Source organism: Elephas maximus, chromosome 7 (genome assembly GCF_024166365.1).
Source record: "Elephas maximus indicus isolate mEleMax1 chromosome 7, mEleMax1 primary haplotype, whole genome shotgun sequence".
NCBI lineage: Eukaryota > Metazoa > Chordata > Mammalia > Proboscidea > Elephantidae > Elephas > Elephas maximus.
The window spans coordinates 35022557-35039581 of NC_064825.1; the positions used below are offsets into that span (position 1 = coordinate 35022557).

Genomic DNA, 17025 nt, shown 5'->3' on the forward strand with positions numbered 1-17025 from the left:
GCAATGTGCCTGACAATTATAAACACATAGTTACATAGTACAAGCACTAATGATAAAAGAGCTCTGTCTGGGTTCATTATATGTAATGTAACATTGTTTTAGTCTGTGCTAGAATATGCTGGAGCCCTGGCAGCACAGTGGTTAATTGCTCAGGCTGCTAACCAAAAGGTCAGCAGTTTGAATTCACTAGCTGCTTCTTGGAAACCCTATGGGGCAGTGGTACTCTGTCTGTTTTGAGTGGGAATTGACTCAACAGCAACAGGTTTTTGGTTTTGGTTGATGCTATAGCCCCTGGGTAGTGCAACGGTTAATGTGCTCGGTTGTTATTCAAAAAGTTTGGCAGCTTGAGTTCACCCAGAGACACCTCAGAAGAATGGCCTGGCAATCTACTTTCAAAAAATCAACTATTGAAAACCATATGGATCACAGTTCTACTCTGACACAAGTTGGAATCAACTCGATGGCAACTGATTTTACACAGATGTGTAATTTACATTCAGGCAGAATTTATAAATCATGTGTTATATGAAGAACATGGAATTATCAATCTAGAACATCTTTTGTTAATTTGGAAAAACAAGTGCTGGCTTTGAAGCCAGCATTTGGAATAAGCATTGCAACCCACTCACAGGAAACCCTCATGCCCATTCTCTTCCTTTCCTGGTCCCACTGGAAGAACAGCAGAGCACAGAACATCAAACGTCGTCTTGATGGGGTGTCTGGCTGTTGAAGCAGACGTGTCCTCATCATTCAGAACAGCCCCCATGCAGCCTGGCTGCAGCAGGCGTGCAAGCTTTGCAATCTCATAGGGCAGGGAGGCAAGGGCATCTTGCCAGGGCTCCATAGCAGTTCTGGCTTCAACCTACCACTTTCAACAGGAAAGAGACTCCTGTCCTCTTACTCTCATCCCCATGGAGATGTTAGGAGCTGATGGTACATTTCTGAAGGATGTGGGGCTCCGCTCACCTCCCAGTTCCTTCTCAGAAATGATCCTTCTGGGTCCTCCCTCCTGCACAGTGCAGGCCAGCTCATGTCATTTCCCTCCTCAAAGGCCTTCGCCAGCCCTGAGGGCTTAAAAAGTCAAGTCCAACACTTGACAGAGCATTCTAAGCCTACCATGTTCTAGCCACACTGATCTTATTTTTCATGCCCAAGTGCACTGGGCACTTTCCTGCCTCACTGCTTTTGGGAATGATGTCCCCTCTGCCTCAAATGTTCACTCCTCTTTCTCCACCCATTAAAAATCTGGATATACTTCAAGGTTCACTCCAAGTGTCAACTTCTCTTTGGAGCCATCCCTGACCTTCCCTCAGACCAACTGATCACTTCCTCTTCTGCGTCCCCCACAGTTCATCACATATACTTCTGTTTCATAGGAAGCCAGCAATTGGTCAAGCCAGAATTCTGACTGTGGAAATCAGGAAAGTCTTCACCAAAAAGGTCCCATTTGAGCTGGGCTGTGAAAGACGAATGCAAAGAATTGGGACAAAAAGCATTTGTGTTTACAATGATCCAAGCATACCCCAACTTGCTAGAATATATGGCCTTCTGGGATCCCATGGTAGGTGCAGCAGGAGAGTAGAGGGGCTGGGTAAGAGAATTGACTAGTGGTTCTCCCCAACAAAGAGGAAGTCCTTGGTCTCCTTCACACCACCCAAGGGGGTTGGATTAGTGGGAACCTCTTTCAGACTCAGGTCCAGGCCCCACCCACCAGGGGATTCTCCAAGGGATCAGTGATGGACAGGGATTCAGCAACAGAGTTGTGAGTCCATGTGGATAGAAACAGGGCCCTGCCAACTACTTGCGGTCAGGCCACCAGGTCAGCCCTAGACAAAGGTAGAGTAGGGTGCCGCAGAAGCTGGGCACATGATGTGGAAAAAAAGTATGTGACAGTCCCAGCGGGGAACCTAGAAATGAACTGGAATCAGAAGAAAAGCACAATAACAGCGTACTATGAGCCAGGTGATATTCTAAAATCTTTACATATATTAACTTATTTAATTATCACAGCCACTCTAAGAGGCAGGTACTATTATCATCCCATTTGCAGATGAGAAATAACTTGCCCAAGGTTACACAACTATTAACTGGCAAAGCCAGGATTCAAACCCGTGCAGTCTGGCACCAGAGTATGGGCAGGTAACCACCACCGTATGCTCCCTCTTATAGTTAGGGATGGTGCACATGTGGTGGGCATTCAGGAGTGGAGTGTCCTTGCAGCTCTAGGAATGTTAGATTGCCTGGGGGACTTTAGTAGGGATTGGCAGCTAACATTTCCAGAGCTTCTTCCGGGAGGATTGATGCTCTGAGTGGAAGGTCCTGGGACCTGCAGCCAGATGGGGCTACGGTAGGCATGGGCAGACTGAACTGACTTCTTGGATTGGTCCCTCACATACTTGGTATAGACTTCCCACATATGTTTTTGCACGAACCATTTTCACATGATTACCCAATTAAGTTATTTGACATGTGACATTCTGAGCTGTCATTGCTCTAGGTTTCCATTTGGCTGCTTTCCAGGTATTGATTCCACACCTGCCTTGCTCCTGAGGGGGATGAAAGTTTGGGCTCCACCCTAGACCCCAGCCTCATCTGAGGCCTGGCCTAGAATGGCTTTATGGATTAGCATCTGAAGGGAGGACTGCCCTGAGGCCAAGATGGAGAAAGCCAGCTTCTTCTCAGTTTCTGAAACGATAAGCATTCCTGCCAGGTTCCCTGGAACCATAGAGCCCTCTGTAAGAGGTCTGGCCTCCAACCAAAGCTAATTAGGTCCAGCTGATGCTAACATTGAAGCTCGGTAACATGCCTGTAGCTCTCCATCACCTCATGACGTGGGAGGAGATGCCACAGTATCTCAGGGGCACTGTCCTGAGCAGATGAGACAGCAGAAGTTTCTGGGCTCTGCTGGAGTCTCCCCTGCCTCATCCTACCTTGACCCTGGCATGTCCTGTGTCATTTGCCTCCATGAGCCATGGATCTTGGCTACCCTGGCTTGAAGGAATGCTCCTGAAGGCTACTAGTATATAACACAGAAGAGGTAAAAGCCAGAGGTGGAGCTGGCCAGGAGGTGAGGACAGACCTCAACCAAGAGGGGTAATGCAGGGAGGAAGTCAATATGAGACAGTTGGCTCTCTAGTGTCAGTGAATACTTTCCCCCTCCCAGGCTGCCTCCCTCTTGACCAGCCCTATCTTCATTCTCCTCAGCCTCCAAGGCATGTGCACACCCTTGTAGACCTAACATTTCCCAGCCTCTGTATGGGACCCATCTATATCGATGATGGAGGGGCTGGGTTGTGGGTCATGGAAAAAACATGGACTTGGAAACAAGGCGGGCTTGGGCTTGAATCTCACTCAGCTCCTGGTGACTTTGTTTTTTTAAGGAACAATAACAAGGCTTTATTTTTCAATTATGTAGAAGACAAACAAGGTTCCGAGATGGCAACTCTAGATGGCAGTAGGTATCCCACCTGCTCCAAGTTTGGAGGGAAACAGACCAAGAGCCTCCCCTTCCTGCCACGAAGCCTCTGACTTCTGGGATCTGCCAGGCTAACAGCCTCAAACCAGGGCTTCAGATTGGTTCTCTCTGATTCGACCCCCTGCTGAGAATTTGCCTTTTCACCCTAGGTATACTGAATCAGAGTCTACATTTTAACAAGATCCCCAAGTGGAAGTGGAAATTCTCAGCAGGGGGTCAAACTGGAAAGAACTGGCTGGAAGCCCTGCATTTTCATCCCTTCTTCTCTCCACCCCTACCCCCAAAAAGGGGTATGGCTAAGGCCAGTTGCCAGTTCACCACATCTGGTGAGCCCTTGCCTCATTTTTTCTGCACTGGAACCTGTTTGTCTTCAACTACCACACACACACACACCACAGAGGGACCCCCTGAAACACCAGTCAAACACCTCTAGTTCCTAAATGCCACAGGCCTCTAACAAATGCAGTCAATTTCTAGCCATACACAAGAATACTTCTCCCGTTGACCAGTGGGAGCTAACATTTTGACAAAGCTACCCCGAAAAACAAAGGCCACCTTAGCTCAGCAGATGGGAAGACCCTGACACCCAGGGCACGGTCTCTGAGCACATCACAATCTGGACTGCAACACATCTGTCAATCTATTTGGAATCTTCACACTCACACGCACGCACGCACCCCCCCCCGCCACGCACGCATGCCCCCCCGCCACACACGCATGCCCCCCCGCCCCCCTTTAGGAAACAAAGCAGAAAGCAAGGATGAGCATTATCAGCCCAGCCTCCTCCCTATCCTCAGGGCATCAAAAGTGCTGATTCTTTTGGCCCAGCCTGCTCCACATCCATTTACGTCCGGACTTCTCTGCCAAACTGTTTCAGCTGTACTGCTGGAAAGGCACCCTTGAGTAGAGCAAGCATGAAGTCTGCAGCTGGGTCTGGTTAGCATAAATCTGGCACTTTCGATCCTTCAGCCCCAGGTGTTATGGAAAAACACTGGGTTAGGAGTCAGGAGACCTGGGTTCTAGCCCTCACTCAACCACCTTTCAGGCCTTGACTCCTAGGGCAAGTCACTTAGCTCTTGAGTCTCGAGTAAAAGTGACAGGGGCTGTGATCTCTCCCAGCTCTAACAGTTTATGATCTATTAACGCAAACTCTATAACCAAGTTAGAAATGGAATCCTTAAGGGAGCCACAATCACATTATGTAGCTGAGCCGGTTTGCCCACCTCTAAAACTCAGAGGGTTGAATTCCAGCAGTGGTTGTCAACCCCAGCTTTGCAGTCAAAGCTCTGAGAGCCTTTAAGAAATACTACTGCCCCATCCCAGATCAACTACATCAGAATACTTGAGGTGGGGCCCGGGCAGCTTTAGTTGTCAAATGCTCCCCAGGTGATTCTAATGGGCAGCCAGGGCTGAGAATCACTGAGCCCGGTAATGTCTGAAGTTCCTTCCAGCCCAGATCTTCTGTGACACCCAGTGAGTTGATAAGGTGCAGCCAGAATTGTCCAGCCCACCCCAGGTAGACAGTATACACGAGGATTGGGGTTGTGATAATACAGCAGAATATTCCTCTCCAACCCAAACCTTCAGCAAGCCAAATCGTTGAACCCCACTGCCAAGTTCCTTCATGTCTCCTTCACAGGGTTACTGGAAGAAGAGCAGTGGGGAGTCTCACATTTGCATTCTTCCTCCCTCCACCAATTTCCTCTTGAAGCTGCACCCTCTCCCAAGCTGTACACACATCCTCTTGACTCTCCCGTTACCCACTTTGTAATGGTAATAGTTGCCCACTATCCTGTGCCAATAATTGATTAGTCCCAAGAGCAAGCATCAGACTCAAAAGACTGACCAATTATTTGGGTGAGCATGTGACCTAACTTGTGTGGCCTGGCCCAAAAAATGAGCTGGGTCAGCTGGATTCCCTTACAGGAATTTGAACTGAGACATGGAAAAAGTTATATGGCAAGAATTTTCCAGTTAGGAGGGGAAATTAAGGCAATAGGGGTGCTGTGGTTTAGACACTAAACTTTAGAGACAGGTCATGGTAGACCAAAGGCAAATGTCAGCTATGAAGGAGGAAGTAAAGGAATCAATTTGTAGAGAGAGAACAGGGCAGGCAGGGAGAGAAAGAGAAAAAAAAAAACACAGAGGCAGAGAAGGATTGGTCCCTAGAGCTGCCTCGGTTCTTGACAGCTTTCCACTTCTAGTTCCTGTTCACACATTTACAATAAACCTTTTTTCCTGGGAGGTAACTTAAGTGAACCTCTGCCTTAGGTAACTAGTAGAGCCAAACTGAAACAGAGTTATGAAATCAGGTGAATCTGATTAGTGCCCTAAATCCCTTGTTAACAGGTTGGACGTGAGTAACAGATTAAAGCTGTGGTTCTCAGACGTTAACAAAACCTTGGTTTTCAGACCTTAACAAGCATTAAAATTACCAGGAGGGCTTGTTAAAACAAGTATCAGCAAGTCTGGGATGGCGCCAGAGAATTTACGTATTTAACAATTTTCCAGGCGATGCCGGTCTGCTGGTATGGGGCCTACACTTTGAGAACCCCTGGCTTAAGGACAGTGAAAGGTAACTCACTGAAGAATGGAGACCATTGAAAGGAAGCAGAAGAAGTGGATGTTTCCAGGGCCCACTGTGCATTAGTAGAAAGATTTTGGAGCCCTGAGACATGGCTTCTGGCCCTAGTTTTTGCCACCAGCTAACGCTGTGCCCCTCAGTAAACCTCCTGTCAGGGTCTCAATTTCCTCATCTATAAAATAGGATTTTACTAGGTGATCTTGGGGGCTTCTTCTAACCCTTATATTCTCTAATTTTTTGTGGACCTAAAATGAGCAGGGAGACCCTGGTGGCGTAGCGGCTCTTTGGCAATAAATTTGCCTGTAAGGTTTCTGGCATTTAAGGGAGAAAAATGCAGAAGTAGACGAAAACACATACCTTTCATTTTTTGACAAGAAAAAGCTTGTAGATTTATCTGCAAAGCGTCATTTTTACTGGAAGCTCCGATTCACACATGGCTGCCTTCCCAGACACACCAGCTGGGCAGTCCAGGATCTGTCATGGACTCTTTGGTGCCATGGTTTGAGAGCTGATGCTGAGATAGATCTAAGGAAGGTGCCATGAGAAGCAGAGGTGCTTGGCTATTACTTGATACAAATGTGTGGAGTCAGTTAAATTGTATCTGGATCCCAAATCACAGAAATGCTTTTAAACGCGGAAGTAGAAGAGGATTATTTATTTTTGTGTCTAAATTACATGTGCTTTAATCACCAAGGGAATGGGTTTATTCTTTGTGTGTGTGTGTGTGTTTTAGATGAAGGTTTACAAAGCAAATTAGTTTTCCATTCAATAGTTTGTACACAAATTGTTCTGTGACAGTGATTGCACTATGTCAGCTCTCTCCCCGTTACCACCTTGAGTTCCCCATTTTCATTCATCCTCTTTTCCTGCCTTCTCATAATTGCTTTTGGGCAGATGTTGCCCTTTTGGTCTCATGTTGATGATTGTTCTAAGGAGCACTTTCCTCACATATGTTATTATTTATTTACAGGCCTATTATTTGGTTGAAAGGTGATCTCCAGGAATGGCTTCATTTCCAAGTTAGAAGGGCATCTAAGGGTTTTCATCTCCGGGGTTCCTCCAGTCTTTCTCAGACCAATAAATATGATCATTTTATGAATTTGAATTTTGTTCTACATTTTTTCCCAGTCTAACCAGGACCTTCTATTGTGATCCTCGTCAGAGAGGTCGGTAGTAGTATCCAGGCACCATCTAGTTCTTCTGGTCTCAGGTTAGTGGAGGCTGTGGTCCATTAGCCCTTTGGACTAATTGGTTCCTTAAGTTTTTGGTTTTTCCTCACTCTCCTTTGCTCCAGACAGAGACCAATAGTTGTATCTTAGATAGCTGCTTGCAAGCTTTTAAGACCTGAGATGCTACTCACCAAAGTAGGATGTAGAGCATTCATTGTCTTTATGAACTGTTATGCCAGTTGACCTAGATGTCCCCCCAAGACTACTGTCCTTAGCCTTCAAGCCCAGTAATTCAGTCCCGCAAGGTATTTGGTCACATCTAGGGTGTTTCCATGACTATATCCCCAGCGTGCTCCATTATATATATGAATATACATGCAGCATATACACATATGTTTGAAAAAATATCTACAGCCAAATCTATATATGCATGTGGGTGTACTCCCATACAGGCTCCCACACCTATTTAGCATACCTATCTACCTATGTGTCCTCTCATAAACTCTTGTTTGTTCTTACTGTTGTTGAAGGATTATATAGGTTATAGTATTTACTGTCATTGCCTTTTATTCTTTCATACCTCTCATTGTCTTCTCTTGCCTTGGTGGTGATGTGCTGACATCTTCCATATTATGTATTGTCCTTCCCTTCACCAAAGTTAACACCTGTCAACTCTCTAGTTAGTGATTTTCCCTCCCTTCCTCTCCCATCCCTAGTAACTATCAAAAAATATTTCTTTCTGTGTGTAATCCTTTTCTTGACTTTTTATAATAGCGGTCTCATACAGTATTTGTCATTTTGTGACTGACTTATTTCACTGAGCATAATGTCCTCCAGATTCATCCATGTTGTGAGATGTTTCACAGATTGATCATTATTCTTTATCATTGTGTGTATGTACAAGTTTGTTTATCCATTCATCTGTTGATGGGCACTTAGGTTATTTCCATTTTTTTATTTTTTGCTAATGTGAATAATGCTGTGATGAACATGGGTGTGCATATGTCTATTTGTGTCATGGGTCTTATTTCTGTAGGGTGTATACCTAGGAGTATAATTACTGGATCATATGATATTTCTATTTCTAGCTTTTTAAGGAAGCACCATACCATTTTCCATAGGGGTTGAATCATTTCACATTCCTACCAACAGTGTATAAGAGTTCCAGTCTCCCCACAACCTTGCCACCATTTGTTGTTTTCTGTTTTTTTTTTCAGTCAGTGCCATTATTGCCGGGGTGAGGTGGTATCTCATTGTGGTTTTGATTTGCAAAAAAAAAAAAAAATTTTTTTTTTTTTAGTGGTTAATGATGGCAAGCATCTTTCCATGTGTTGTTTTAGCTGCTGAATGTCTTCTTTGGTGAAATGTCCGTTCATGTCCTTGACCCATTTTTTAATTGGGTTGCTTGTCTTTTTGTTGTTGAGGTGTTGCTATCTTCTATAAATTTTGGAGATTAGACCCTTGTCAGATATGCCCTAGGCAAAAATTTATTCCCAGTCTGTAGGTTCTGTTTTTACTCTTTTGGTGAAATCTTTTGATGGGCGTAAGGGTTTAATTTTTAGAAGATCCCAGTTATCTAGTTTATCTTCTTCTGTTTGTGTTTTTAGTTATTTTTGGTATTCTATTTCTGCCATATATTACAGCCCCTAGTGTTGTCCCTATTTTTTCTTCTATGATCTTTATAGTTTTAGGTTTTACATTTAGGCCTTTGTTTTAAGTTAGTTTTTTAGGGTGTGAGGCGTGGATCTTGTTTCATTTTTCTGCAAATGGATATCCAGTTTTGACAGCACCATTTGTGAGTTTATTCTTTTTTAGAAGAAGTTTTGGGATTTACACACAAAAAAAGTAAGTTTGCACTTAATTGCACGTGACCTGCCTGGGACTTTAGCATCTAGAAGGAGCAGCTTGCTCTGGGGGGCTGGGGCAAGGATACTCCTCAGCCATCCATGAATTTGGGTGTGGGACTGAGAGTGCGGTGGGAATGGTCGAGCAGCCCCACACAGATGCAGAGGATAATATTTTCCTTGCTCAAGCTGGAGGCAGATGAGCTTTATTAACTAGAACAGGATATTCTGGGTTTGACTTCCTTTTCTTTAAAGGCAGATTTCCCTGGTGATTTAAACAAACTGATTTTTCTTTTTTATCTGGCTCTATCCTTCCTTGTTCCTCCTTTGTCGCTAGCAATCCAGCCATGGTGATCAAAAGAATAGGTAGGGGAACAATTTCCTTACCCTGAGAAGGAAATACATACATAAAGGCAGGAGTTGTGTAGATCTTTCCTCAGATAACCGTGATCTCCCATTAACCTGTAAAATGCAATAAAGGCTGTGTTTGCTCAAGCTAAGCAAACAGAGGAGAAGCTGCAAGCAGTGCAAATGTTTTGAAAGGTTCTAGGCTAAAGTAAAGAACATTACTGTGGTAATTCTTGAAGAAAAGTGAAGGCTGCTTTGCCAGAAAAGAACCCCACCACCAAATGTCCCTAAAATCCATTATTATATTCATGTCCTTGCATTAGTCCATTGCATCTCCAGGGATCCCCTCAAATTTCTCATGTGCCCTGAAGGGGTAACATCAGAAACTTTACATATGAACTAGTTTTGAAACTCTTAAGCCAGTGCTTCCCAAAACCATAGGGATTGGAAGTCAGAAAGGGGTAGATTTTATTTGACTGGGAGGATAGGAGGGACTAGATCAAGAAGGACCTATCTGGGGTGCTGGAAAGGGAACAAGGCCATACAGTGTGAACCAACATAATGTTGCCACATAAGGTTACTGGAGGGGAGCAAGTAGAAAGGCTAAAAGGAATTTGAGTGGTAGAAGATGGACTTTTCCAATTTCACACAATTTCTATGAGCTTTCCTCCTGAACTACAAGCTTGGGGTGGGGGTGGGGAGGAGGGGACTGTGTCTTACCCTTCCCTATATCTCCCGTGGTGCCCAGCATAGCATCTTCAGGCACCTACTATAGATAGCACAGAGTGTCTTCTGATTAAATTCAAGAAGTATTGACTAAGCACCATCTTTATGGTTGGCCACTGTAAGTACATGGAAGATCCAAATGGAACAAGGAAGTTTATTTATAGTCCCTGTCCTTGAGGGGTTTATAGCTCAACTCAAGTGAGGGACAATTCTTAGGAAATATAAGCCAATGAGTGAAATGTGGTATGGATTATCTATTTCACTTTGTAAGTGTTGAGATAATTCATTACAGTGAGAAATTGCTCCAATGAATTGTTGGTTCTTGATCTAAACCTTGAAGAGAAGGATTTGGATTCACACTGGGAAGACAGTTCAGCATAGTCTCTGGAATACAGGAGACATCAACAAAGATTTATTGAATGAGCTCCAGGCAGGAAGAACAGCAGAAGCAAAGCATGCAGGTGGGATAAGCCAAGAATCGTGGACTCTCAGGATTGAGAAGGTAGAAGATACTTTTGGTTGCCATTTCCCCACTCCTTCCTCCTTCTCAGAGTCCCTGTGTGCTACAAATGGTTAATGCGCTCAGCTGCTAACTGAAAGGTTAGCAGTTTAAATCTCCTCAGAAGAAAGGACTGGTGATCTACCTCTGAAAAATCAGCCATTGTCTTAGTCATCTAGTGCTGCTATAGCAGAAATACCACAAGGGGATGGCTTTAACAAAGAGAAATTAATTTTCTCACAGTCTAGTAGGTTAGAAGTCCAAAATCAGGGTGTCAGTTCCAGGGGAAGACTTTCTTTCTCTGTCAGTTCTGGAGGAAGGTCCTTCTTGTCAATCTTCCGCTGGACTAGGAGCTTCTCTGCACAGGAACCCCAGGTCTAAAGGACACGCTCTCTTCCTGGTGCTTCTTTCTTGGTGGCATGAGGTCCCCAACTCTTTGCTTGCTTCTCTTTCATCTCCTGAGAGATAAAAGTTGGTGCAGGCCACACCCTAGGCAAGCTCTCTTTACACTGGATCAGGGAGTTGACCTGAGTAAGGGTGGTGTTATAATCCCACCCTAATCCTTTTAACATAAAATTATAATCACAAAATGGAGGACCACCATTCAATACTGGGAATTGTGGCCTTACCAATTTGATACACACATTTTTGTGCGGGACATAATTCAATCCATGACAGCCATTGAAAACTCTAAGGAGCACGGTTGTACTGTGACGCACATAGGGTTCACCATGAGTCAGAATCAACTTGCTGACTGGTTCCTGTCCCCCTTCTTAACAAAATTCTGATTTTTTATCATCCTCCTTCTCCCAATTGGCCATTTGCTTTGCAGGAGTCTTGTTCCTTTCCAGCACAAGCAGTGGTGCCTACTTAATCTTTCCAGTCATAGTGGTCCATTCCTTTTGCCAGTGACTGATTTAGGATAGATACATGACCCAATTCTGGCCCGAGAGATGTGAGGGGAATCTGCTAGAAGACTTCTGGGAAAGATTTTTCTCATCATGAGCACACTTCTTCTTCCCTGGATGTTTTCATGTTTGCCTGGAATGCCTGGAACTGTAACAATCATCCTGCAGCTGTGAGTGAAACAGCCCGAGACCCAACCTATAATGCCAAGGATGGCAAAGTGGAAATGTGGAGAGCCTGAGTCCTTGGTGACCATGTTGAGCCTTTAAATTAACAAACCATGGAGCCACCTAACTCTGTATTTCTTGTTATCTGAAATAAATTTCTTTAAATTTCAGCCAGTTAAGTTTTTCTGTTAGCTATGGTTAAGAGTTTGGCTGCTAGCCAAAAGGTGTGCAGTTCGTCCCTTCACTGAAGATGATCCTTGTCTACTGTCTAGTTAGTGAATTCCCCTCCTTCTCCCTCCTCAGGGAAGGACAACACACAATGCAGGGGAAGTTAGCACAACTGGACCAAAACAAAAGCTAAGAAGTTTCCTGAACACATCCAAATACTTTGAGGACAGAGTAGCTGGGAATGGGGCCTGGGGGCCATAGTTTCTGGGGACATCTAGGTCAATTGGTATAACAAAGCTTATTAAGAAAATGTTCTGCATCCCACTTTGGTGAGTGGCATTTGGGGTCTTAATAGCTTGTGAGTGGCCATCTAAGATGCGTGAATTGGTCCCAACCCCCTTGGAGCAAAGGAGAATGAAGAACACTGAAGATACAAGGAAAATATTAGTCCAAGAGACTAAAAGTCCACATAAACCAGAGACTCCACCAGCCTGAGACCAGAAGAACTAGTTGGTACCCAGCTACCACCAATGAATGTCCTGACAGAGAACACAACAGAGAGTCCCGGACGGAGCCGGAGAAAAGTATGAAACAGAACTCAAATTCACGTAAAAAGACCAGACTTAATTTTCTGACAGAGACTGGATGAACCCTTAAAACTCAGGCCCCTGAACGCTCTGTTAGCCCAGAACTAAAACTATTCCCAAAGCCCACTCTTTAGACAAGGATTAGACAGGACTATAAAACAAAAAATAATACCTGTGAGGAGTGTACTGCTTATTTCAGTCAGATATATAAGACCAGTGGGCAGCTCCTATATGAAGGCAGGATAAGAAGGCAGGAAGGGACAGGAACTGGTTGGATGGATACAGGGAACCCAGGGTGGAAAGGGGGAGTGTGCTGTCACATTGTGGGGATTGCAATTAATGTCACAAAAAAAGTGTATAAATTTTTGCAAGAGAAATTAACTTGAGCTGTAAACTTTCATCTAAAAGCACCATTTAAAAAGAAAAAAAGGCATTATAAGTAAATTTAACCTTGAAAACATTTTTTTAAAAAAAGATCAGCAGTTCAAATCTACCAGCTGCTCCTTGGAAACCCTATGGGGCAGTTCTACTCCGTCCTATAGGGTCACTATGAGTCGGAATCCACTCGACGCCAATGAGTTTGGTTTGGTTTGTAGCTAAAAGCAGTTGCCCTTCCTGGGATGTTAGGATCAACTCAGTCATATAACAGTAGCTCGCATTTATGTATTCAGAGCTTCCAATTTGTCAGGCACTGTTCTAGGTGCTTTATTCATTTGGTCCTCCCAACATCCTTTGGAAGTATATACTGTCATTAAACCAGAGGCTGTTGAGTGATCTCCAACCCCTAACGAGTTGAACTGTGCTTCATAGGATTTTCAGTGGCTGATTTTTCAGAAGTAGGTTACCAAGCCTTTCTTTTGAGGCACCTCTGACTAGACTTGAACCACTGACCTTTTGGTTAGCAGCCAAGTGCATTAATCATTTGCAGCAACCAGGGACTCCATATACTGTACTGGGCCCATTTTAACGATGAAGAAATGATGAAGAAAAATAAGAGGTAAAGTAACCTGAAAAAGGTTATACATCTAGTACATGGTACAGCCACAATTGAAACCCATGCTCCAGAGCATGCAAGTATCCACTACCTACCCTGTCCTTCATGAGCCTCTTTGGTGATTGAGCATCTCCAGGGCAAAGGACTCACCACCATCTCAGCCTGTAGCGTGCTGCAGGTTTGTAAGGAGACCTCTCCAAAGATGAGGGTAATAAGGAAGGTAAGGCTGCATGTGAGGTGAAGCGAAGAGTTTGAATGGGGTTAATCGGGGATCATAATACATTTTTGAGTGTGTATATGTGTGATAAAGGCATTTTTCTGAGGAGGCTAATTCTCAGAAGACTAAAGAGGAGGGTCCACAGGGAACTATTGTATTAACAGAAGCATGAGGTAAGAAGGGGCTGACAGAGTCCTAGATGTGGAAATGAAGGGTGGAAACCCAGGACACTGAGAAAGAGAAATCTGTAGTATACGGAGACTAGTTGGATGTGAAGATGAAAGTGCAGGAAGAATTGTCTGATTGTGAACTGTGTCCTGGTGTACTGACCATCATGGAAATGGAACAGTGAGCTGTTGTAACAACAACTACTACTACCATTACTGCTACAACTTCCTTTTATTGAGTGGTTAGTCATATTACCTTTATTATCTTTGAATCTCACAAAAGCCCTAAGAAGTCAGAATATCTTATTATGCCCGTGTCACAGATGAGGCTACAGAGGTTCAGAGATGACGAGAGATTTGCCTAAGGTCATACACTAAGTGGCAGAAGTCAAACCCAAGTCTATCCTATTTTAAAGTCGCTTTCTCCTTTCATACTAGAATCTCTCTTGTCTGGCGTTGCTTAAACTCAGCATTTCTGAATCACTTGTATACTCACAAATATGGCTCACCCCCCCACCCCACAAGTTTCTTAGACTGAATGAAATTAGCAACAGGTATCTACAGGAATCCCATGTGTATCAGTTTGAGGCTGGAGCCCTCTGCAGGGAGAGGGGGTGAGATGGGAGCTATGGATTACAAGGTCAAATCAAGGTGCCCAGTTAGAAAGCCTGGGGAAGAAAGCTAGGGCTTGCACCTTGGGCAGGTTCTTTTAGTCATGCAGCAAGGGCAGACCAAGTACTTCATGGGGCTCCTGCTCCCATGATATTCCCTTGAGCTCGTGTCAGGGTATTTCATGACCACCAACTTTAAAATTCCTGTGGAACACTCTGGCCGACGCACATGCTACCATGTGCCCCATGCAGGCAACTTGTGAGCACTCCCAGACAATGTTCTGCAGTGAGTTCTAAGACCAAACCAAACCAAACCCACTGCCATTGATTCCAACTCATAGCGACCCTATAGGACAGAGTAGAACTACCCCATAGAATTTCCAAGGAGCACCTGGTGGATTCAAACTGCGGACCTCTTAGTTAGCAGCTATAGCACTTAACCAGTACACCACCAGGGGCTCTAAGACAGCCTGAGGCATTTGCTTCCTGAGAGGCTCGGAAAACAGAGTCATGTCTCTCCAGGAAGCCTTAGGTAAGGCACTGTCTGTGAATTGATTAGATCTTACAAGGCCCTTGAGCTCTATATTTCTGCAGGTTTGCTTACTTTTGCAATAAACGGTGACAGGATCATGGATCTCTAGATCAACCACCTCAAACCAAGGCCCAAAGGGGAAGTGATGCCCTCTCCACCAGAGGCACAAGTCAATAGAAATGGTAGAACTAGAACTCAGGTCTCCTGCTCTTATTCTAAAACTCTTTGCTCCTGTCTGTTGTGCATAAAAATATGTGTTCCTCCCACCATTTGAATCAAACTTAACTCACAGCTATTGTATTTATATAGTGCTTTGAAGTTTTAGAGTGAGTTGAAATACAGCTCTGCCAACCACCGTGTAAAACAGGAAGTCCTATTTCAGATGAGGAAATGGAGGATTCAAGAGGTTAAGTGACTCTTGTAAGAGATAGAACTGAACCTAAAGTTTGGAAACTTTCCATTTGCGATCTGGGACTCTTCCCACTACTGGGCTATGAGCTTTAGATGGGCAAGAGCCATGTTAGTTTTGCTCACCACTGTATACCCAGCACAGGGCCTGATACATGGTACTTACTAGATGGATAGAAGGATGAATGGAGAACGAACTTGAAGTCTTATTTTCCTAGTGACTTCTAATAGAATCCCAGAGGAGTGAACTTCTATTATCAGTGGCTCCTTACTTAAAGACAAAGGGCTGTAACTTTGTTTAAAAGTATTGTGTCTTAAATTTTTTTTAATGTTCATGTAAAAAGAGGTTTGATTCCTTTAAGAATCTTCTACAGACACAGGGCTTATGATAGATGTTTTGCAATTTAATTGAATTTAAAAAGCTAGGCTGGGGGATTATTTACAAAAGCCAAGAGGTGGAAATAACACAAATGTCCACCAGCAGATGAATGGATAAACAAAATTTAGCATATACATCCAATGGAATATTGTTCAGCCATTAAGAGAAATGAAGTTCTGATATAGGCTACAACATGAACTCACCTTGTAAACATTATGCTATGTAAATGAAGCCAGTCACAAAAGGACAAATATGGTATTATTCCACTTATGTGAAATACTAGAATAGACAAATGGATAGAGACAAAAGTTGATTAGTGGCTACCAGGGGCTGTGGGGAGGGGGTTGGAAATGGAGAGTTACTGCTAAGAGGTACTGAGTTTCTGTTGATGAAAAACTTCTGGCAATGGATAGTGGTGATGCACAATGTGGTGAAAGTAATTAATGTCACTGAACTGTACACTTAAAAATGCTTAAAATGGCAAAATTTTGTTATATATGCATTACCACGATAATTAAAAAATGGCTAGGCTGTAGGGATAAAAGTAATTGCAGATTCAAAGGCCAGCATAGCAGGGGGCGGGGGTTTGGGGACCATGGTTTCAGGGGACTTCTAGGTCAATTGGCATAATAAAATCTATTAAGAAAACACTCTACATCCCACTTTGGAGAGTGGCATCTGAGGTCTTAAATGCTAGCATGAGGCCATCTAAGATGCATCAATTGGTCTCAACCTACCTGGAGCAAAGGAGAATGAAGAACACCAAAGATACGAGGTAATTATGAACCCAAGAGACAGAAAGACTACATTAGCCTGAGACCAGAAGAACTAGATGGTGCTCGGCTTTAACCGATGACTGCCCTGACAGGGAACACAACAGAGGACCCCTGAGAGAGCAGGAGAGCAGAGGGATGCAGACCTCAAATTCTTGTAAAAAGATCAAAATTAATGGTTTGACTGAGACTAGAAGGACCCCAGAGGTCATGGTCCCCAGACCTTCTGTTAGCCCAAGACAGGAACCATTCCCAAAGCCAACTCTTCAGACAGGGATTGGACTGGACTATGGGATAGAGAATGAAACTGGTGAAGAGTGAACTTCTTGGATCAAGTAGACACATGAGACTATGTGGGCAGCTCCTGTCTGGATGGGAGATGAGAGGGCAGAGGGGGTTAGAAGCTGGCCAAATGGACATAAAAATAGAGAATAGAAAGAAGGAGTGTACTATCTCATTAGGGGGAGAGCA

General features: G+C 44.0%; 1 protein-coding gene across 3 annotated transcripts in view; it reads left to right on the top strand.

The window, feature by feature from the left end:
- ME3 (malic enzyme 3) overlaps positions 1-17025 on the top strand; it is a 250131-nt gene that overhangs the window by 114666 nt on the left and 118440 nt on the right. The gene's annotated exons all lie outside the window — the stretch shown is intronic.